We start from the raw sequence: 22743 nt of genomic DNA, 5'->3' as shown, positions 1-22743 counted from the left end.
TGGAATTAGTGATGCTCTAAGGTTTTGATTCTTGTGGAAAGGCCATATGGGGTGTCTCTGTGCGAGGCGGCTCTGCGGAGCATTGTGGTGATAGTCTCTGATTCATGCTCCTGGAGGAGATATTTTTTTTGCTGCAACTTTCGGTGTCTCCGTTCGCATGCTGTGCTTGGGAAGCTTCAGGAATATAAAATAATAATACTTTATGATTTATGAAATGTGGTTGGATACTTATAAATATTTAACTTTTTACTTTGAAAAATGTTTGAAGCATGATCACTTTTTAGCTACAGCAGTTCCCTTGGATGCAATCCATCTAAATTGTAAAATTTGTTTCATTTTATCTGTGCATCAAGAGATGGGCAAGTTAAAGATTCCTCCCCACTCACCTTCCTTTCTTGCAGCTTGTTGTCTTGGGTTTGAGTGCAATTTTCATTGTATTGTCAGTTGATTAATTCATTTTGCCCATCTTAATTATTATGGTTTCTAAACCAATCCAAATTACTAATCTGACATGACCGAATAAATCACTATAGAACAATAAATTCACTGGAGTTGTTCTGTGCAATTTGCACTCGGCAGGCTTGCAAATTAGGCAGTGCTGTAGCCAAATAGTCATTTTTACATTTTAATTATTGAAACTCATACAGAAGCATATGATAAACTGTTACAATGTCACATTAGTCTGTGAGTGTTAAGTGACCATGCAAAGCTGATATTGTCAATCATCAGTTAAGAGAGAGCACTATATTAGGAGGGAGTGGAGCCCTCGCTCTAGCTTTATTGTCTAAATTAAAGTTTACTGCATTCAGTTCATAGTATTTTCGGTGTTCTATTGTGCAGAAGGTGGAGTGTGCGGTGATGGAGCAAAGTGGAATTCGGTTAGAATGACTCTACGGGTCTTTGACTGCCATCCTAAACACAATTATTGGGATAGAAGTATGACCCTTTTTGCTTATTGGGACTTACTTCTGTGTTAATATGCATAAGATTGTGCTGTGAATACAGTTTTATTTATCTAGCATGATTTGCAAAGAAATAACGTATATTTGACTAGCTTATAGCAGATGCCTTTGCAAAATATTCCCGGCTTAGTTGAAAATAGCAGTCTGCATAGCAATATTGCATATGTTAACAAATGTAAGCATAGGAGAGTTCAAATCTTGCAAAGTGGTACATGAACAGAGCATGTTCTAGAGTGATGTGGTGACTGTTGCATTAAAAGCAAAGTTCTTATTTCCCCTCCCATTGTCCTCAATAGTGAAATAGTAAGGGGATTAAGAGAAAGTTGTGTGTTGCTGCCTGTGGGCAGATTTGTTGGCTAGAGTTCATTTAAGTCATAAAACCTCAACCTCGGACACTGGCTACATTCAGAGGACCGTACTGCAGCCAAGATATGAACAAGCTTTTTGTCCATGCATGGAGTTCCTTCATGCCTCCTTCTCTTTCAGGCTCTTTGCAGTCCAAACAATCCAACAAGAAAGTGATTAACCAGTTCCCCTTTCCATTTGCACCGGGAAACCAGCTTCATAAAAAGCCAGGATATTAAACTAACTTCAAATTATGGTTTAATATCTGTGTTTGTTCCATAGCTGGTAATATTTGTTCCCTGTTTTGGACAAATGATGGTTATTCAGAGCTTTCCTAGTTTGCCTTAGCACTGTGAAAGGTCTGCTCATAGAGGTTGTTCAGATCTTGGCTGGTTAAGATAGCATCATCTGAATGAGGCCGCTGTACTCCATACCATTCTTCCTAAGCCACATGCTCTTGTATACAAAAGTGGATTACAACTCATAGTTATGGAGGACTTTGGTTGTGCAAGACTTTAGTGGACAGAACCAGCATTTCAGAAGTACAGGCTGAAGCTGAATTTGGTTTGGGAGTCTGGGCAACAATTAATTTTCCCTCGCCACACATTTTGTATGTGAACTGGTTAATCTTTTAGAATTCTTCCCCTGGTTTCAAGTTGTGACTTTGATACAGAGGGCTGATAGGACTGTGGTTTGAATAACATTTGATTTTGACCTGCTCCTGTGGGTTGCAGTGGCATAAGAAATTTGACTCAGCGGTGCTGTAATTAGCCTTGCCTGTGTTTTTGAAACAGGATTGGGTTACCTGGATCGCATTAGTGTGGCTTCTATTGTTGCCGCTTAGCATCTGTCCCAGTAGGGTACTTAAAACCTTTTTCTTGGCCAGGCCTAGTTCAAACAATTTAGGCAAAATAAAGTATGTGCTTTGTACAGTTAGTGGCTCTGGTGATGTTACTGGTGATATTTACTAGTGCTATTTTCTCTCCCTTGGCTCGAAAAACAGAAAGCCATCTATACGGAGCTGGAGTCTTAAACAGAGTACTTTACAAATTGTTTTAACATTAAAAAAGCCGTCATGAGCTGGAACATATGTTGAGCTGCACTCTGCTGTCACTCCTGCATGCATAAAATTGTAAGCTATTATGCCAATTGATATGCAAAACCATATTTAGCTATTTTTTATTTGCAAGTCATCCTTCACAGGACAAGTTTGGCAAAGGGGAAAGAGTTTGCAAAGATGTTCTCGCATGCTTACCAGACTGCTCAATCATTTTTTGTTCTACGTGAACTTTAACACTGAATGGCTACCTTAAATGCCAGGCAAGGGCCACATTTAAATGTACATGTTTCTACATAAAGGTTACCATCCTTTTCCTAAACTTGTAGAATATGGCTTGGAAATGTCCATTCGAGAATAATTCTTGTTGCACATTATACGATACTATGATTTATCTGAAAATAATGAAGATATAAGCAACGCCAGAAAATATTCTGAATGTCCAGAGAAATAATGTTGAGTGCTGATAGTCAGCATAAAAGCAATTGCATTAATTTATGCATGAAGAGTGGAGACTGAGTAATATGCAAATGTATTTACCTTCCAAGTTGTATAACATGCCATTTTGCACCTACTTATTTGTTATTGATGTTTATACATGTGGAAGTTTGGAGCAACTTGCTAGGAGCAGGACAGTGGAGGAAACTGCGTTTAGAGAAACATGACATGATTTCAGTCAACTAATCCATAGAAACTGTCTACTCATGAGTGGTATATTTTGCCTCTGAAGAGGGGTATAAATCTATTATTCACCTATTCTTGTGATATGGAAGACAGACTTAGTTAAAGCATGCAGACTTTGGTAGGCAGGGCTGGTCCTGGCTTGCCTGCATTGGCTGCCAGTTTGTTTCCAGGCCAAATCCAATGTGCCAGCTTAACCTATACAGCCCAGGGCTCCAGGTGCCTTGAGGGCTGTGTCGTCCTGGTCCCTGCGGTCAGGCTCAGTGTCTTTTTTCCGTGTGCCCCATCTGTGGTGAATTGAGTTCCTGAAATATCCCCACATTTATGGGATGCTTTCCCTAAGAAGCTTGCCTGGCACCGATGCAGCCGTTTCTCCTGAGCCAAGCAGAGATGCCTCTCCTTTCCCAGACATTTGGGCAGTTATGGCTCGGTGGCTCAGGCCGCTTCTGTGATGCTCAGTCTGGGTTGTGAATGGGGTGCGGGGAAGATCTTGTGTATTGTGCTTGAACACTTCCCATATTGGTTTGCTATTTTTATTGGTGTTGTTTTGATGAGTATGGTTGACAATTCATCGTAGGCTTCCCTGGTAGCAAGTATGGATTACTGCACATGTGTGTGTTAGACTTCTGTGGCACAAAGTAGCGTAAATGTGAAAAAAACCATTATAATTTCATATCTAATAATAATGAAGAACAACCTAATATTATGTTGTTGTTGTTAGAGAACAAAAAAGGCTACCTTATATCAGGTGAGGCAGTGGTCTGTCTAGCTCAGAATCATAGGGACTAGCACCAGCTTTGATGGGGTTCTGGGCCAAAGCGTCCTCTGATGGGGACTGAAAGGCTTGCCTGGCTGCAGGGGCTGTGCAACAAGCAGGATTGGTGCTTTGCTCCAGGGGTCCCACCATTGCTTAGAGTGGCTGGATTCAACTACTTTTTGGGCAGGGGGGAAGCAGCGGAGAGAGGGGATAGGCGTCAGCTGTGCTAGTGCCAGTTCTGAGCATTAGGTGTGCTCTCGAGTGGCGGCCGCACAGAGTTTCAGGCAGCTGCCTTCCCTGGGTGCACCTGTGGTACCAGAGGCTGAACCTGTGATCTCTTGAATGCAAAGCATCTGCCATATCGCCAAGCGCTGACTCCTCCGCAGGCCATCAGGAAACAAACCCAGACCGAGGAAGTGTGTGCATGCATGTGATGGCCCTTTACGCAGGCTGCAAATAGCACCTCCTAACACAAATATACAAAATAAAATGTACAGAATAAAATCCCTAAAGTTCAAGAAATATTTTTAAAAGGGAACTTCTTTCCCCGTGCGCCAGCCGATCCAATAATTCTACATCAGTATGGCACAGATTACAGAAGCTATCATAATGTGCGCTAGGACATAAATCTATTTTAAAACCTTTATCTGAAGGGGAATATGCCTCCAAGAGAACAAGCTGTGCATCCCCTCAAGTACATGTGCTTTATGAAGATGAGGAAGGGACAAATCTGCTCAGGAAGTGGGTGTGATACACAATTAATTTCAGGGTGCAACAATTGCTGTTACAAGTAACACTGGGCATGTCCAGCCTCCTTGTAGTGGGAAAATAAGAAATGAACCATTTCCTGTTATTACATCCTACACAGATTTAACATTCAAATAGAAGCTCAGATTTGAATTTAAAAGGTTTGCAATAAAATTCCTGAGCAGGAATTGAATAAATTGTACTTTTATTGGCACGCTGGATATTCCCATGTCCTAACCTTTTTTCTACCCCATAACTATTCTAGTTCAATAAATAAAACCTCATTAGACTATTCCCATTTCAATGAGTTTATTAAATTTTACAGGAGTAATTAGCATAAGCTGTGCTAATTTTTCTGGAAGACTAATGAGAGAGCTTCCTAATTAGGTTTGCTTTGTAAGAATCTGAAAAGATGATAATGAAAAAAGTCACACAGGGTGCAATACAACAGGAAGGAAGAGACTTATTATTTCTTGATTTGTGAATGATGACTCTCTGTGTTGGCGTGGCTTCAAACCTCTCCTTTTCTTCTTTTTAAGCCAAAACATACCAAAAAACCCACCCAAACTGACCACCATTGAAACAGATATTTGACTGAGATGTCTCAGCTTGACATTTGGCTTTTTCCTGCTTTCATGGATGAATCAAGTGTTCAGCAGTTCTCTTGACTAAGATAAACACGGAAGGTAATTTCCATTTCCAATGCATGTGACAGACTCACTCCAGGATAAATGCACGTTCTGAGGGCGCTGGATTCTACTAGTTTCCGTCGTTTGAGATGGCGTGTACTCCAGCACTGGAAAAATCTCAGAGGTAGAAATCCCATGGCCCCAGCCCTTTGGTTCCAGTTCTGAAGAACAGCTGGGGAGAGATAATTGCCCCCTCCCTCCCCCAAGACTTGAAAGTGATATGGCCAGTGCAGCGCTGCTCAGACTGCGCACACTCTCTCCATTTGTCTCCAGCAAACTGCCCCTTGCCGACTTTCAGGAACCTGTAAAAGCTGCTCGAGCAGAGATGATGGTGGAATAAACGAAATGTGCATGGTGAACAGCGGCTCTAGCTGGTATTTTGCCCATCCTTGCTGAGGGCAGCTTTCCTCAGCAAATAAAACGAATTATCCCAGTGCCTAATGTTTGTGCTCAAATGTACACAACTGTGTCCTGCAGTGTCTCCATATTGCACGGAAACTGGTGTGGGGGATTTGTTAACACTGGCATGCGGCCCACTACTTAGCAGCCGCCACCAAATGTGTTCGCTTCTCCATAGTTTTTCATGTGTGTGTACAAGCCTGGCGAGCTGGAGCGCTAAACATGCCTTTACCCTAATGAACAGGGACATTTTTAGCAGAAGTAACCCTACGCATGTCATCCAGCAACATCCCTGGAGCCCAGATCATTTAAGGTGCTGTTTTTGTGCACTCTGTGCCCCTGAGATTCCAGCGGAAAGCATCTGCTCTCTGTGCCAAAACAAAGAGAGATTTTCCCAGACTGCCCTGGCGCTGGGTATTTTCCCAGACTGCCCTAATGAGCTGCTCCTTTGTGAGGCAGCTGTTCTGCGACCACTGCCTCTAAGCCCTGAATAGCAAAGCACTCCCGTTTTGCCCATATCTATCTTTGTCCTAATGCAGTGCTAAGAATCTGAAACTGTTTTGTACCTTAAGGCCAATTCACACAAACAGCACATGTCAGCCACAGGAAAAGCCTCTTTCGTTATGACTTCCAGATGTTACTAGCCCTCTCTAAATGAGTTGTATGCTGTGTTGCCATGGACTGCATTTGGCATGGATTGATATGTATATATGGCATACCATTGCTAATCCAAACATCAGGTGTTTTCAAGGAGTGTGCTGAAAATGCAGGGCGAGTGCTTGCAGAGGACCAGGTGGAGTGACCTGAAGCTGTTGTTGAAATTGGCTTGACTTTTCTAGAGCAGCCATGTGCTAAAATGGCAGAGGAATCTGTCTTCTATTCATATCTGGGTCCCCTCCTTCTTCCTCTCAAATAACAGACAGTTCTTTGGCAAAAGTACTTTATTAGTTTGCTGGCTGTGTGTTGGAAATAATCAACAGAGGAAGAATCTCTGAGCATACACAGAGCTATTTGTGGAATCCAAACTAGAAACTATTTCTGAAAACCCTTCTTTTCAGTAACTCTGGGCTCCACCTCCACACCCCCCCAGGTGTGCCCCATTGCAGAAGGTCTAGCCTCCTAGACCTCTATGCAGATCCTCTAGTTGGCTAACCCTTCTCTCCTGATGCCCTGTCATGGGGTCAGAGATCAGACCAGGCTCCTCTTGCTCCTCTCCCAAGTCTTCTCCTGGCACTGCCGAACCCTGTCGGTCCCCAGGATCTGCCTAATCCTCCGAAGATGGAGGCCTTGAGATAAGCTGTGCCTCACCCTGCATCTCTATGCTTGCAGACATAATTTCCCACCCTCACACTCCTATTCTGAAGAGTTGGTGCCACCCAGGACCTGTAAAGCCCACCGAGAAGAACTCCCTCTTTTATTTAATTCCCAACAATACCTTTCTATGTGGGTCAGGCTTTTGTAAGATGTTATAAAGATGGTAGCCATGGCAAGGATGCTTGGCTACCAGTGACAAGAGTGGCAAGAGCTAGAAGGTGTAATGTAGTTTGAGTATGTCACCTAATGGTCAGTGGAAAACATGGCTTGCAAATGGACCACTTGCTCCTGCAGGAGATCTTGGGAGATCATAGGAGGCCCTCCTCCAAGGGGCGGGGCTTTGAGAGCCCCTCACTTAGAAGAAGACTCCAAAGGGGTTCTGCAGGAGAGAGAGGGAACCACCTTGGGCCACTGGAAGGGTCTCATCATGGGTGTGAGGTTTTTCACATGCTAGTCAGCCAGCATGAAGTGTGTGCTAAGTCAGTGCCTTGATTCTGGAGTAACTTGTAGATGTGAATGTAGGAGCCAGGAGCAACCAGCGCTTCAAGAGATGTTCCGTATATTGCAGTACTGGGCAGCTCTGCCTAAATATCCATCTATATGCACAAAAATATGGGTCAGGCTGCAGGTGTATCTATATGCGCATTGCCAGTTCCAGTGAGTTGTTGGGGTGACTGTGACAGTAATGAAATGAAGGGCCTTGTCAAGGTGAAATGAAGCACTTCTGAGTGCATCGGTTTCAGGGGGAGAGTTAAGCATGGGACTCTAAAATGCTTAAATTTCTGGGAAGTGTGGTTGATACCTCTGCCAGGATTAGGTGTGAGCTCCATTTAGAGAGAAGGCCACAGCACCCCATGAACTGTGCCAGAAAGCACCTCATGAAAGGACAGCAATAGCTCTGCTTTCCTGTGTTGATCCTGCTTTTTCATCTGGAGTAAGGATCGTCCTAATAATTGGTACACAGTCACTTTGTCAGAGACTCACACACAGGGTTTCTCACAAGTTGTGTGATTTAATGGTTAACAGGTTGGGCAGCTTTGGACTGTCTACCCTATTTCACATATTATCTGTGCTTTCCTTCCTACGAGGCTTATGGGAGAGATTGCAATCTTACCTCATTTAATCACACAAACTAAATAATAGTCACGGTCCCAAATCATATAATACACCTTGTAGCTCAAAGCGGGCTTGAACCTGAGCCTCCCTACCCCAAAGAAGTCCAGTGTTCCCCCCACAATGTCACCCTGGCCCTCTTCTGCGTCTTCTTCAGCTTGGTCCATGGGAGCTTAAGCACAATTCTGGTAGACCAATCCAGACATGAAGCAAACATACTTTTCTCCTCAGCTGATAGGCTGAGGTGGAAAGCAGCTAGGGCAAGGGGCTCTGGAAAGAAAAGCAGAAAAGCAAAAACAGACTACATGCTTCACCCACACATCCGCTTCTGCTCAGATAGACCCTGCTCCCTTTCCCCTCGCAGCTCTTCCCCACATATTATATACCTGAAGGCCAAATTGCAGCTGTCACCCCGTGTAGTTTGGTCTTTACAACGTGTGATTTCTGCCACCTTCTCATTCTGCTCCTCTTGAAAAGTGGGTGGGCAGCCTTCTCTTTTATTCCAGGGGCAAATTCTACTGAGAAACTATACTATGTACTCTATTTTTCAAAGAAAGCCCTGGAAAATAGTTGGCTGGAAGGCAAGGCTTCATTCTGGGCCGGTTGTCCATAGAGTGGAGAGCTCTCCCCACCCAACCTTGCAGGGGTTAGTGTATCTTAAAGCACCGGGCTTTTCTTTTGTTTCTCTTCACAAAACTTCAAATGTCCTATTCATAGCTATTGATTTCTTAATGCTAGCTGCTACTTCAAAGTGTGCAAAGGGGCAAAGAGGACAGAGGCGGCCCATAGGATTACCTGGGTCAACAGAACTGCGCATCTTTTATTCCATTTCATGTATTATTAAAAATAATTTTGGGGGTGTGTGGAAAGTTTCCCCCTCTCTCCCACTTATTTGTGGGGTGGGGGGGAAGAAGTGTGGGGGGAACAGAATGGAGATAATGCAGAAGTTATTGCCCTGAAGTAACTCTGAATTATTGCCCTGAAGTAAAGGTGATTTCAGAATTGGTTTGCTTTATTTTAAAAGAGGGAGTTGGGATGTAATGCATCACTACTGTTAAATGGCGACCTAATTCTACATCGGCCTGCCAGTGTAATGGTGGGAGAAGGCAATTTCGTTTTGGAGGAAGGTAGAGCACCCTGGTCAAAAAGTAGCTGCTCAGCTGTGGCAAGGTGCCTTCCCGGCTCCGGCAGCAGAGCCTCGTTCTGCAGCAGAAGCCTCCACAGTGTTCCTGGAGCACGCTGACTTGGGCTGCTCCATCTATCCAGTGTAGAGTCAGGCTTTTTGGCTAGACAGACCTCTCAGTAGGAAGGGCAGGAATAGAAAGGCCCATGAAGCCGGGTACCCGCATCTCTCCTTGCTCTTCCCAACCCCGCACTGCCCTGCCCTCTTTCCTCCCTCCCCTCCTGTCTTCCAAGGTTGCTGTTCGCACCCTGCACAGAGTCACAGCAGAGCATACCATGGAGGTTGCCAAAGTGCGTGGGCAGGAAATTCCTGCTCCAGTTTTTCTCTCCCAAGGTTGGAGATGTGATTAAAGCTAAGGAAGGGAGATCTGCAATATCCTGTGGCCCCCGGGACACCCTCCCAGGGACTCCAAGGAAGCATGAATTAAATTCACCAAGTCTGAAACAGCGACTTGCACCTGCTTTTTGTGGCATGTGCCAGGCAACATGGGCAACGCAAGCACTCTGATTCGTGCACTCGTGGGTAGACTAGATCCATGTTGGTCCTTTAGGTGCTGTGTGTGCGTACCTGAGGGATGCGCTTTGTCAGGAACGTGCAAATCAGCCTTAATCCTGCCCGCATTCTGTAATTCTTCTCAAAGCAAATGCCTGAAGAAGATATTGCAATGGAAAAAGTACCAGTCATTCCAGCCTACTCTCCTGCTATAGAAATAAAATCTGCAAAGCCTGAGAATGTTTAGAGAGGAATTTAGTTGATGCTTCGACAACCTGTCTTTAAAGAAGCCCTGCTAGGAGCGAGCGAGTCCGCAGGCCTTCTGCCTTCCTCTGGTTCCCTGCATGCTCTGGTTACTGACCACCGCCATGTGAGGTCGCACGTCTTGGGGGGTTGGCAGTCTTGAGCTGCATTCCCCCAGTGGAGCCCCTACATCTGAGGGGCCCAAAGAACAGCCGCCCACCTTATTCCTGTTGGAGGAAAAGAGGGCAGGCCGTGGGGCTGCTTTACTTTGGAAGAAATGCTTCTATGGGTGAGTGAGTGGGTAGGTGGGTGGGGCAGTGGCAGGAGCATGGAGAGTGGGTGGTGGCAGCACAATGCACTCCCATCCCATTGAGCCGCTTGAGGAAGGGGATTCATGGGAGGGCCAGCGGTAGGCAAGAGGCTCAAGGGGCTGGCAGTGAGCCCCCGTAGGGCTCAAGAGGACCTCAGTCATGTCCAGCCCTGATGGCAGCCTTGAGCCACTGCCAGTGGGAGTCAGTGGGCTCTCGCATGGCCACTAAGAAAACAGGAGTTGTCTCCCCAAATAAGACCAAATGAGACTCATATTCACATAAAATGTGCCCATACCACGAGACAGAGAGGGCGAGATTTGTGCTGACCATGTGCAGTTGTTGAGGGGTGGCTTCAAGGCCTCAGTTCTCCCTCCCTTTAAAGTGGACTGGGACTAGATAGCCCTTCAAACAGAGAGTACCTCCAAACAGAGGAATATCCTAGGCCAACGAGGACGCTCCACCAGCTTAGGAGGTTCCATGAATTTCCATGCCAGCAAATGGCAGCCAAGAGCAGATGATCCAGAAGCTCAAGTGCCTTTGCTGAGGCCCTGCCATATCAGGGCCGAGAGAGGCCCCCATATGCCCTTCTCCTCATCTCTTCACTAGCATGGCATGGCATCCTTTTACTACACAAAACTAGTTCTTTCTCTTTCCCATTTTCACTTTACAGTGGTGCGGGTGCTGTCCAGAGAGCTTTCAGGAGTGAAAAAAATACATAAACTTGTTTATTTATTTCTTAGATTTGTATCCCGCCCCATTAGCCATAAGGCTAATATTATAAATAATAACAGTAATAATGCACCATTGATTAACTGCTGCCGTGCACAATGGGCATCCACGCTTGCACAGAAGCCAGTAAAGCAATAACCAATTACAGACTGCTAATACAGATGAATCAAAATAAACTATGATCAATAGAGCCTAGAGAGAAGGTGGCAGACTCCCCCCCCCCCCCGGCTCCAGAGGTATTTACTACAGCTTCAGAAAACAAACAGCATGTATACAGTATAGTGGCAGCACAGCGTGTGTGCTCTGGATTTTCTCTTTCTCTTTTAACGTCCCAGCTTATTTCCTGTCAGAGTTCTGGAAAAGTACAGACAAACCATACAAAGTTTTCTGCATGTCATTCAGGGGAACTCTGCACAACCCTGCCGTTGTGATCAGGTACGCTGTCTGAACGAAAGTGTCTACATTAAACATGATTCAGGAGAAGATGTTTCATTTTTTAAAAAATACACACATGCACAAAACAAAATAAAAATGTCTGGAATCCTTTGTGGCACTTCTTTAAAGCACTTGTGACATTTTTTAGTCCATATGAAAATCTAGATTCAAAACGAATGCGGCACGCTTGGTGCTGTTAATCTGTTCTTGGTATGAAGTAGGTCGTTAAAATGTGTTATTTCATTACCTTGAAATTATATCCTGGACATTATTAAAGTGACCCAGATATAGACTTTCACAGCAACCGTTGAAGTGCTGTGAACAGTGCTGTTTTGTCTTCAGGTCCTAGCTCCTGGAAAGGTGTAGGCAGATGAAGATAAATCCGAAGCAGGCTATTTCTCCGGTTACAAACCTTTGTTCCAGTGCAAATAAAGGTTTTAGATATATGGGGTTTATCATAACAGAATTTTAATTGTCTTAATCTGGCAAAAGTCCTAGTCAGACAAGAATATTTTCCCTTCTTTTTCTCCTACGCTGTAATGGAAATATCCTTCCGTGAATTCTGCAGCTCGCACGCATTTTGTCTTGCCCTGCCCCATTTTGATTTGTTGCTGGAACCCACCAGAGATCAGGCAGGCAATTAAAGTTTTCTGGAGGGTGATCATGTTGTGCTTTGTTCTGTTTTCGCATTGCTGAAAGCATCCCTTCTCCATACTTCTGGAGCTGGAAGTGGGAGTACTTGGGAAGTGTGTATGTGTGTATTAGGGGTAAAGCGAAGAGGAAACTCAAAGAATAGCCATGTTGTGACTTGAATAGGCACCCTGGCAAATCTGTAGGGCATGGCAGCACCACAAAACCTCTCTGAGATGGTATTCTCCAACTATATAATTTGGCTAACTCTTGGAGGCACAAGAGTTTGTAATATAATATAAAAAGTAATAGTGTTAGCTAACACGCCTTTAATAAGATATTGTCTACTGCCCTTCCATATGCTACAGAGCAGCCAGCTCTGTGGGGCTTTTGATTCCTCTCAATAAGATTATTTCAAATACTCTAATCCTGAATCATTGACATGAATACAAAAGCCTAGTGACATCTAATAGATGCCTCTTAGCTTTGCCTTTTCCTCTTGTTCCTTGCCTTTTTCTTCCTTTTTTACCTGACAAAAAGCTTACAGACACTTGGACTCTGTCTCTCAGTAGCAGCATGGGGGGCTGCTCATGAAATATAAAGGAGGAAAAAGGACTGACATGGGGCTGATAAGCCATGGAGCGAAGGACCATAGATTAAAAGTAAATGCCAGTAAATCCTATCCTGTACACTCACTTGTTCTTTTATTGTTTTCTTTAACTCTTCCAGTGCTGGAAGAAAATGGAGACTGAGACAAGTAAGGAAAGAAAAGACGACAGAAGAAACGAAGAATAGTCGTCTTCCCACTGCCCACCCCCTCGTGTCAGGTGTGACACGTTTCTGTGGCTGGCTGACTTTAGCTGCTAAATTCAGCAGGCTTTAGAGATCGCAGCCAGCTTGTAAATCAACAGACCATTTAGGACTTTGTAATGTAACACATTATACATAGATCAGCGAAAGTGGCGATACCTTTCCCACCCAGCAGCAAGCAGTTTCTGAATTGTGGCAATTCATGTAAAGCTTTTCTATGGAACTTCCCTAAAATATGTTTTTATAGTTGTTGCCCTGTGTGTGTGTGTGTGTGTGTGTCTGGGCACGCGTGTGTGTAAGACAACCATAGTTGTGAACTATCCAGAGAGTTTTGGCTAATTGAGTGGCATGGAAATGCAATGAGAAATAAACAAGTTCACTTACAGCAATTGTAGAAAATCATTCATAAAAGCAAGCAGAGCATCTTATAAATGGCAAACATTCAGTCAAAGAAGAGTTCCCCTAGAGAGAGATTGCCCAAGGCTTGAGAACCCCACAAAATACCATGTCTCTCAGTCTGCAAAACTTCTCTCTCCCATGGCTACCCTGAGTCTGAGAGATGAAGAAGACAGCAAGAATAGCCAGGATCTTCAGAAAGGTCTCAATTAGAACAGGGCATGATTCACGGGAGCAAAAGCCAGGGAAAGATGTAAGGGATCAACAGGACCATTTCCCGCTTGTGTTCTCCAGAAGCCCTTCAGGGCCATCTGTGCAGCCGCCTTGCCCAAGCCATATTGAAGAGCTGTGCATCATACAAAGTAATTTGTGGCCTTTGTTGTCTTTGCTTTCATGACATTTCTCTGAGCAGTCACTATTATTCTCATTGCCGAGATCAAGGAACTTATGCTGAGATCCTGGGCTGGTTTATACAATCAAACACAGTGGGTTTTTTTAATCCCTAGCTTGTGTTAGGCACAATTTTCTTAATTAAGGCCTGGATGCAGCTTGTCATGTAGTCCAAAGCCAGGAAGCATGATATGTTGGAGTGAGAAACAGCCGTCAAGCCTACAACAACCTTTGCATCATCTGAGGGTTGTTTTTCAGTTCAGACAAGCCATACTGCTCAAGTTCACATGATAGGACAAGCCACACCCACATGGCTAATTAGGGAAATGGAGCCCAGTATGTGTGAGTGATCAAAACAAACCGCTGTGGCTTATTTTGATTGTGCAACCTTGGTCAGCACCTAGTCCAAGACTCACAATGCATTTTTTTTTTTTTTTAGGGAAGGGAATACTGGTCCAAGTTGACATTTCTACACTGTGGACTACACAGACTCAGTGGAGCTAAATTAGGAATAAAATGCTCCCCACACACCCATCATACTCTATTACTATATTTTAATGAAAAATATTCTGGATAAAATATATATTAAATGTCTCTAGGGATGAGGGAAAAGTAAAAGAACACTATGAATGTAAATGCATATACATTTCAGAAAGTTGTGCTTCTAGTACTTGGTCTGTCATCTAAAATATGCTAAGGAATAAACCCCACTGACACAGTAGAATTCACTTTCAAATAAAACGCACTGTGCCATTAATCTTGAGTAAGGTCAGAAGCCCTGTAAATGAATATTGAACATCTAGTGTCTTTCACCATCAGTCCCATAAGTATGTTTTCAAAAGTTCTTCACCTATATCAAATAGCCATATACTACCATTCTGTTTTTTCATTTGATACGCTGTTGTGATAACTATTCGCTCAGTTAAGACTTACTTGATTTCTCAGTTGGGCTGTGGAGGAAGAAGCTTTGGAACAGATTCTTCAGTGTCAGAAAGAGTTGCTGAAAGGAACTATTAGCAAATGTTATATTCACAAGTGTAATTGGTTATTAAAATGCAAAGCCTGTCAAATCATGACTTCCAGATCACACTTACTCAGACGTATATCCCATTGAGTTTAATGGGATTTACTCCCAGGTAAATGTGTATAAGGATTGCAGCCCTCATGATTCTAAGAAGCCAGCTGCATTCAAATGTGGATTGCCTTTCAGTTTCAAAAAGGACTCACTCCTGAGTCAATGCTTTATCTTTCTGTGTGATCTCTATGAAATTAACCTTTCAGTTAGCTTTTTTGGCATCTGTCTACAAGCATATCCATTGGCTGACAGCCCAGATGTTCAGTCTCTATAAGTGGATGTAAAAGAACATTTTACCTAGTTCAGATTTTGTAGAAGAGTGACAAGAGCACAGAATAAAGGTTTTCTATAATCGCTGCATTTAGTTCTTTCCAAGAAGTGGATTAGCAAATTTCAGTGTTGTGCAGGGGTTTGTCTCAGCATAGCCCTGCTTCCTCAGCATGGTATCTTTGGTCATTTATGACCTATGCTTAGCACTCAGGGACATGTTTTAGGTAAGTGTTCATACTAAGGGATATCGATATTCCTTCTGTCTATGAAGCGCAGAACATGAGACTGGGCACTGATTTGATACTGTGGCTTTCTCAGCTTTCATTTCAGAATTTCCTTTTCTAGCCTCAATTTCATCTTTCTTACAGAGAACCTGGATTTGTTGGTGTGTTTTGCTTAGTGCTGCATACAAATAGTCCTGGTTTTTCTATGTAGAAGAGAAGTCTCCTGGAAATGTTTAGTTCTATACACATTTTCTGCTCCAAATACGTCTCTTCACATACGTGTCCTTAAGATTCCAAGAATTTGGCTTTTTAAATAGATTTTGCAGTCTTCAACTGGTGTACTGATTTGCAATGGTTGCCGTCCCATCTAGGTGGGATTGCCCCCTGCCCAACTGAAGCAAATTGAAGGGTATAAAGGTCATGATCCTTGACCTCTGTTTGTGACACCCTCTTTCGATAGAACCCTCCAGACGGAGAACTCTAAAGTTCCTCTAATGTGTAACTCCATAGATTTTGCTTGTTTCTCAATGGTTGCTTAGGGTTTGATGGCAGGGAATGAATGAATGACTCTGTGTGCTCCTCAATTAATAGTGCATTATTGTTGTGCTGTGTGTGTGTGTGTGTTTGTCGGGGCAGGAGAGAAGCAAATAGCTATCTGTTTTCATTGCACTCACTAGCCAATTTTCAGGCCTGGCTGGGGACTGCCAACTTTTTCCCCACGGGGCTTTTGTGTCATTAATAGTTACGCAGCAGGCAAAACTATGCCTGGCGTGGACATTCAGCAGCAAGGGAAGCTGTATCTGTCAATTTCATCCTATTGGTCTAAACAGCTGTTAAGGGCTCAAGGGTCTTGTGAGACAAATCCCCCAAGTTGGCAAGCTTATTCTGACTGGGCTGACACTTATGGAGTTTTCTGAAGAGGCCATGCCCCTGATTTGGGGTGCATGCGACCTAAGAGCAAGACTCTGAAATGCTTTCAGTGTGCTTTTCCCACTAGCACCTATGTAGATAGCATAGTACTCCATGTGACCCATTTTTTAGTAGGTCCAAATGTTTGGAACAAGGATTAGCTCTTTTCAGACTGACGTGTACAACTCCACTCGCCCAGGGATGATAGGATTTGCAGTCCTACACAACTAAAAGGCATCAGGTGTGAAGCTGAAAAGCAAGGTGAGGGCCTGCTAGGATGATCCCATTTTCCACCCTACTCATTCTACCATGTGAAAAGGACTTGTGATACCACATTCAATGCATTCCTAGAAACTGAAAATCATGGAATAGTAGACTCGCCAGAAGGCCATTGGATCCAACCCCTGCCACTGCAGGATGCTAAGTTGCACCATCCCATGCAGATGACAGTCCAGACAGTTTATGGATGTCTTCAGTGAGGGAGAGCCCACAACTTCCCCAAGTAATGGATTCTGTTGACATGGTGCTCCTGATGGAGCTCTTTCCAAAAGCAGGTGTGCTCAAACTCCACAGATACTCTTCCCTTCTTTCAGACTGATGCTGTTCCTCCTCGATCTGCCAATGAAGTAGTATGCCTGAAATGCCAGGAAATTCTTTAAAGCCTTGTTCTTTTGCTTCCTGTGTCCCACACGGGAAGGACTAGATGACTGGATGTATCCAACTTAGTGATGTGTAATGCTAGGAATTCCCTTAGCGTTACTGTTTCAGGAAGTGGAATAATATTTGCTGGGAAATCTTAGAATGCATGCAAAGGGTGCCTTATTTTTTTCTTGAAATATTTTTATTGACAATCTTAAAATTGTCAATAAAAGTGCACACCATCTCAAATTTACCTGTCTGTTATGAAGTCCTGAACCAGCATAGTCCCTGCTTGTCAATATCTTTGTCCATTTCATCTTCTCTGCATATACAATATTTCCTTTAGTCCAGCTGAGACATATTCCTATTTGTCAAATAAAGTGTGCATTTTACTTTTCACTTCAGCACTTCCAGAACAAAAAGTGTGTGTGTGTGTGTGGGGGGGGGGGGGGCAATGGACAAGTTATTTGACAAGTGCTGCCGAAGAAAGTAGTTGTTTGAGGAGAATAACATGAGCAAGACCATTGACAGGCCTTGCACGGTTGCAAAGCAGACAAGTGGACTAGTGATTGCAAGAACTTGCACAAGATTGCCCATTTCTTCTGAAAAAAATATACACCTTTCAAGATACCCCCCCACAACACACACACACATACACACACACACTGCACTTTCCCAATCGGCTTGACATGCATTTCTGTTCCAGTAAGGGCAGTGAAATATACTTGATTTTTTCCCATGATACTGGAAATAATTTGTGCATTTTTACCCACCCGTTCCCACAAATTGTAATTTGCACAATATTTGGCAGGAGATCTTGAAATTTATGCTAGTTTACCATCAGTGGTGGCAAACAGAACTAAATCCACAAGCCTAACTGGAAAAATCTGTAGTTTTCAGCCATCAAATAGAATTCTTACATATCCTGAACTGCAAGTACTTTTAAAAGGTTAAATGCAGTGTGGAATAAATGAAGAAATTATGTTGAAAAAAATCTGTACCAAAATATACAATGATACATAAATTGTCTTCCTGACACCCACTTTACTGTATATAAAAAACAAGACCAAAAAACCTAGTTCTGAAATAATTCCCTGCTGTGGTAGTAAGATCATTTTGGCCCCTATAATACCAGAGTAATACCCATACATTTAAGCTTCACAGTGCTACTAAGACAAACACTTATAAGATCATTTGTACTTGATCCAATTAGCTTTTAAATATTATGCAGCCTTATGCATGATATTATGTGTGTTTACATGGAAATAAAAAACCCACTGATTTCAATGAGACTTCCTCTATAGCAAGTAAGCATTGGTAGGATTATTCTTGTGGTATAATTCTTGGGGATATTGTTCTCCAGTTATTGTTGTGGCTGTTATCAAAATGGTAGTAGGCTATCAGGAAGAGAAGCCCCTCTTCTTCATATCCATTTCCCTATTTCTCAGATCTTCTTGAGGAAAGGTGGGAGAATTTAGGGAACTCCATCCCTCGCAGACCAGTAGTAACCCAGCTGTGCCTCAAACGTCTGGCCAGAATAAGACAGGTTCCAAGTAGCAATGCCTGTGCAGGAGCCATTGTTTTATGGGATGGAGTCTGCCTCCTTCCTCCCAGGCAGGTTTTATTTGCATGTCCTGCTTCCTTGGCTATTGAGGGGTTAATGAATTGTCGCCTGCTCCCGGCAATCCCATCATGTGCCTGGTTGACTCTGAAAGAAGGGCTTGCAGTAGCCTACAGGGCATCCTTTCCCAGCTTTCTCCCAGGCCACCTGGGCAGATGAGATCCAGCACAGCCTGTCCTTAGGACACAAAATCTAATCAGGCGCTGCCTCTCGGAGTCTAAGTGACCTGCCTGCTTGAGAAGGGAAGAAGAAACAGGAGCAGGGAGCTAATCAGGGATAGGCTGTAGGGTATCTCTGTATGGGAGGAAGTCTTTCCTCCTCCCCCCCCTCTTCATTTTCAAGATAAGGTGTCATTCATGAGAGCATTGTGCTGAACTAATCAGGTTAATTGAGGAGCCCTGAATAGTACTCATTTAGCTGGTCTTGTTTTCCTGCTACAAGCAGATAGTGGGACATATTTTTTTCTGCTTTGTAGACCTCCCCTGCTTACTCTGGAGTTGAGAATTTAGTTGGATCCATAAGCAAACTTTTGTGAACAAATGAGAAAGGCAAGCCCCTGCATATTGCATGCACATTGTATGCATACCTGCACAGTGTATCCCTAACCACAATAATCAGGAAAATAATAGATGATGCAGGTTGCTAGGATTATTGATTATCACATACAACCAGCAATTGCCATCCATCTATTTCCTTTGAAAGGCCCCCAAACTACTCAGAAAATGCACTTCGGAGAGTCTCATTTGAAATCCCCTGGATGCCCAGGTACTGGGAAATATGGTTTCACTGTTTAACATGCTCATGGATCCAGAATTCAAATTTGTCCACTCTGCTTTAAACGTCACAAAGGGCTTTCCTGCCAGAATCTCTTGTGTGTGTCAAACTTTCTGGCAAAGTGCAACCAGACTGGCTTTGCCTCTCACCGTGACTACAGGTCAGATTGACCAAAGTTTAACCCAGAGTGAGAGAGCTCTTGGGAAAACATTTTGGAAGAATAAAAGCTGCAGCCCATTGTACCACCAGTCATTTCATGAACACCCCATAATAATGGCTTGTACACTGTTAGAGCCAAAGGAGGCTTGTTCTGGTCCCTTCCTGGGCATAATTCACAATTGCTCACCAGTGGACCAAAACAGAAAAGAAGCGCTTTGCCTCCAAGTGGCCCTATCAAAATAATTATGCAGGTCAGAAAGAAAACATCCCACTTCCTGGTTGTTCGCAACAGTTATTCCCCAGGATAAGGATTCCCCGGTTATTCCACTGGTACCAGCCGGACCTTAGCTAGTCCTGGGGAAGCATCTTCCCCCGCTGCGCTCACTTAAGTCGGAGCAACAGTGACTGGTTTTTAGAAGACAAAGAAATGAGAGCGAGAGATACAGGCAGAGTGAGACAGAGAGAGCGAGAGCAATGCCAGGGTGAAGTAAGTCGTTTGAATCTCAGATGGCATCTGGATGAAGAAATTCACTCTGCACTTCCTCAGAGGTGTTCCTCACATCACATGCTGCATAGTGACAGCTTGCCATGGAGATCCAAGCTAGAGTAAAGTCGGGTACAATTTTACCCTCGGGTGGATGTCTTTGGGTAAATGCATTCCTGAATTTAGCATGCCCCGTTGCATTAGTGTGCATTAGCTGCACCATGCTCCGGGCCCCTCAGAGCAGGGTTAAGTCAGAAACGAAGAAGAGGGGGGAGGAGGAGGAGGAGGTGTCTCAGCGCCGCACTCATGTCTCACATGAGATCCCTTTCTTTCTTTTATTAGGGATACAGCGGAGAGAGAGCTCGGTCGCTAACTATCTTGGCATGATGAGCAATAGGGAGATAATGGGAGCTCTTGCTTGGTGGAGCTCTCCAAGTTTTTCCTCCCCCGTGCCTGAATTGGATACTAGCTTAAATACAGACTCATGCCCACTCCCCGTCGCTCCTTTCTCATGCACACGCTCCTCTCCGTTCCCTGCTCTCCCCCCCCCACCGCCGCCCCCCCCTCTCTCTCTCTCTCACACACACACACACACACACACACACACTTCGTTTCCAGACTTGTTTTCCTTCCAGCCCGCCCGTTAGGAGGTTTGTCTCTGTCTATCAGCATGCTAAACCATTTCCCTGAAGATCTTCTGTCCAAATTAGGTACAGCCAACCTACAGCCTTCCCTATAATCTTCTGACTATGTGAAATCCACAGTTTCTCCTTTGGAAATCTTATACCCATTAGAGTAAAGGTGAAAAGGGTTCAGGGAAAAATGAATTCTATTGAAACAGCAGGGGGGGTTAATCTTAAAATTTGAATGTTTAATGTGTATGTGTGTGTGTGTAATACAGTGTTTCTGTATTCTTTGAACCACCAGGTCCCTTCCCCGGTCTCCCCTACCTTCGTCCTTTCAAAGTTTCAGAGTGACTTCAATTATATCCACAATCAAGTCCTCTCTTGCAGCCTCCACAAGGGCGCTGTTATGGACTGCCCAGATTCTCTTCTTTTTTATACTTGGTGATAGAAAAACGGCTTGTTTTCAAATCAGAACCAGCTGGGGTTCTCCTAACTGTCATTTGGGGGGAGCCACTTTGCATACAAAAACCAAAGTTCAGGTTAGCCAAAACCCTAAATAAGCAGGGTCTGGTTTACCACACTTCAGAATACAATGCCAGGAACCATTCAGTCAATCTAATTAATGTGCATCGTTAATGCTGCTACTGGCAGACTTTAATACAACACCAACCACTATCTAGACGTCATTGTTATGAAGAAACTCACCAGAAGGTGTTTCTGTCTCCTCCCCACCTCCCCCCCCCCCAGTGTAGACACTAAAACAGAAACACTGAACTTTCTACCTGTCATGCAGCATGCAGATGAGAGGAAAGCTGCCGAAACAGGTTAATGCTGTGAGTGAAAAAGGAGAAATAACTTCTCTCTCTCTGTTTTATATTTTTTTGCCCACTGAGAGAAGATGCAAATGATCTCTATTGCATACATAGTCTTCCTGTCTCTCCAGATTAGACAAACTAGCTGTTCGTCACATCTTATTAATCAATGCTAGTGCCAAGCTTAATTTGAAATTAGGGTCACACTTTTAGTCAGAAATTGTATATGGATTTCTTCCTTAGCACTTCTCTCTCTCTCACTATATATAAAGGTAGGGTACAGCCAGATTCTGATTCTGATATGAAAAAATTGTGTATCTTAAATATCTTGTGAATTTAAGTTTTATGACTCTTTTGGAAGGGAGTGGGATTCCCTATTTATATTTTCAATGCAATATGTAAATGTATTGTCATGAATAAGTAAAAATGACGAGTTCAGGAATTGGCCTGTGTGTGAGGGTGCAAAGCTTTTTTAAAAAAATAAAGTTAGGATTTAGAAGAGAAGGAGATTTTTGGAAGAGAGAAATTCTGTGTGTCTTTTTGCAGGAAAACTTGTAGCAGCAAAATGATAGATTGCTCAGCTTTGCACAACTAATTTGAAAAGCCTTAATGCATTAAAACAACAACAACAACAACATCCTCCCACTGATGCCTGAAATATAACATGTTTCTGACACTATTAATAACCTGCTCAAGCACAACTCACATATTTTTAAACAAGGTTGAAACCATTTAGCACCGTGCATATTCCGATCATTATTTGACCTGAATATTCTGACATATAAGCCTTTCAGAAAATTACATGCTGAAACAAATAATTTTTAAATCCTAATGACTGAAATTTTCAGGACTCATTTTTTCTGGGAACACTTTTACTTAATGTTTCAATTTGCAACCATATATTATCTGTCTGTACATTTTAAAAATGGATTTTTTTCCTTTAAAAAAAAGCTGATATATTTCTAGTCATTCAAATTTGGACAGAATTTTACTTCCTGTTTCAAAGGTCAAGGAAAGCTGACCTCAACAGCAGTGCCGAGACTGCTGAATTATTCATATCATTGACTTTGTGTCAGCTTCCACATTTGTGCAGAGGGATGTTTTATTCATTTATCTCATTTAGGGTCCTTCTCTGCACCTGTTTCTACCATTAAGTACCCTGTAATTTGCATTTGATGCTAATTTAGTTTCATATCAGCCTGGTCCCCCCTTGTTAATTTAATTTTCTAAGGCCCTTTTCATTATACTAGAAATGTTTCCCTCTTTAAAGCAAACATCTATACAAGTAATTGTATAAACTGCCTTTTAAATAATATCTTTTAGAAGATTCCATCGTTTAATTCTTTAATTCCTGTAATTAGCCATGGTTTGATTAATGTTTCAAAGGGTTAAATTAAAATGCAAAGTTACTTGAATGCACACTTGAATAATTTTATCTGCAGTCTCTAACAGTTTCTGCATTGCTGC

At 43.1% G+C, this 22743-nt stretch overlaps 1 protein-coding gene across 6 annotated transcripts in view; it reads left to right on the top strand.

Annotated features, from left to right (window-relative positions):
- Positions 1-22743, top strand: part of EBF1 (EBF transcription factor 1) — a 409466-nt gene that overhangs the window by 28655 nt on the left and 358068 nt on the right. The gene's annotated exons all lie outside the window — the stretch shown is intronic.

This window comes from Varanus komodoensis, unplaced genomic scaffold, assembly GCF_004798865.1.
Source record: "Varanus komodoensis strain SLA01 unplaced genomic scaffold, ASM479886v1 scaffold6_1, whole genome shotgun sequence".
In the NCBI taxonomy this organism is placed as follows: Eukaryota; Metazoa; Chordata; class Lepidosauria; order Squamata; family Varanidae; genus Varanus; species Varanus komodoensis.
This window is presented reverse-complemented; position numbering and strand designations above follow the sequence as displayed.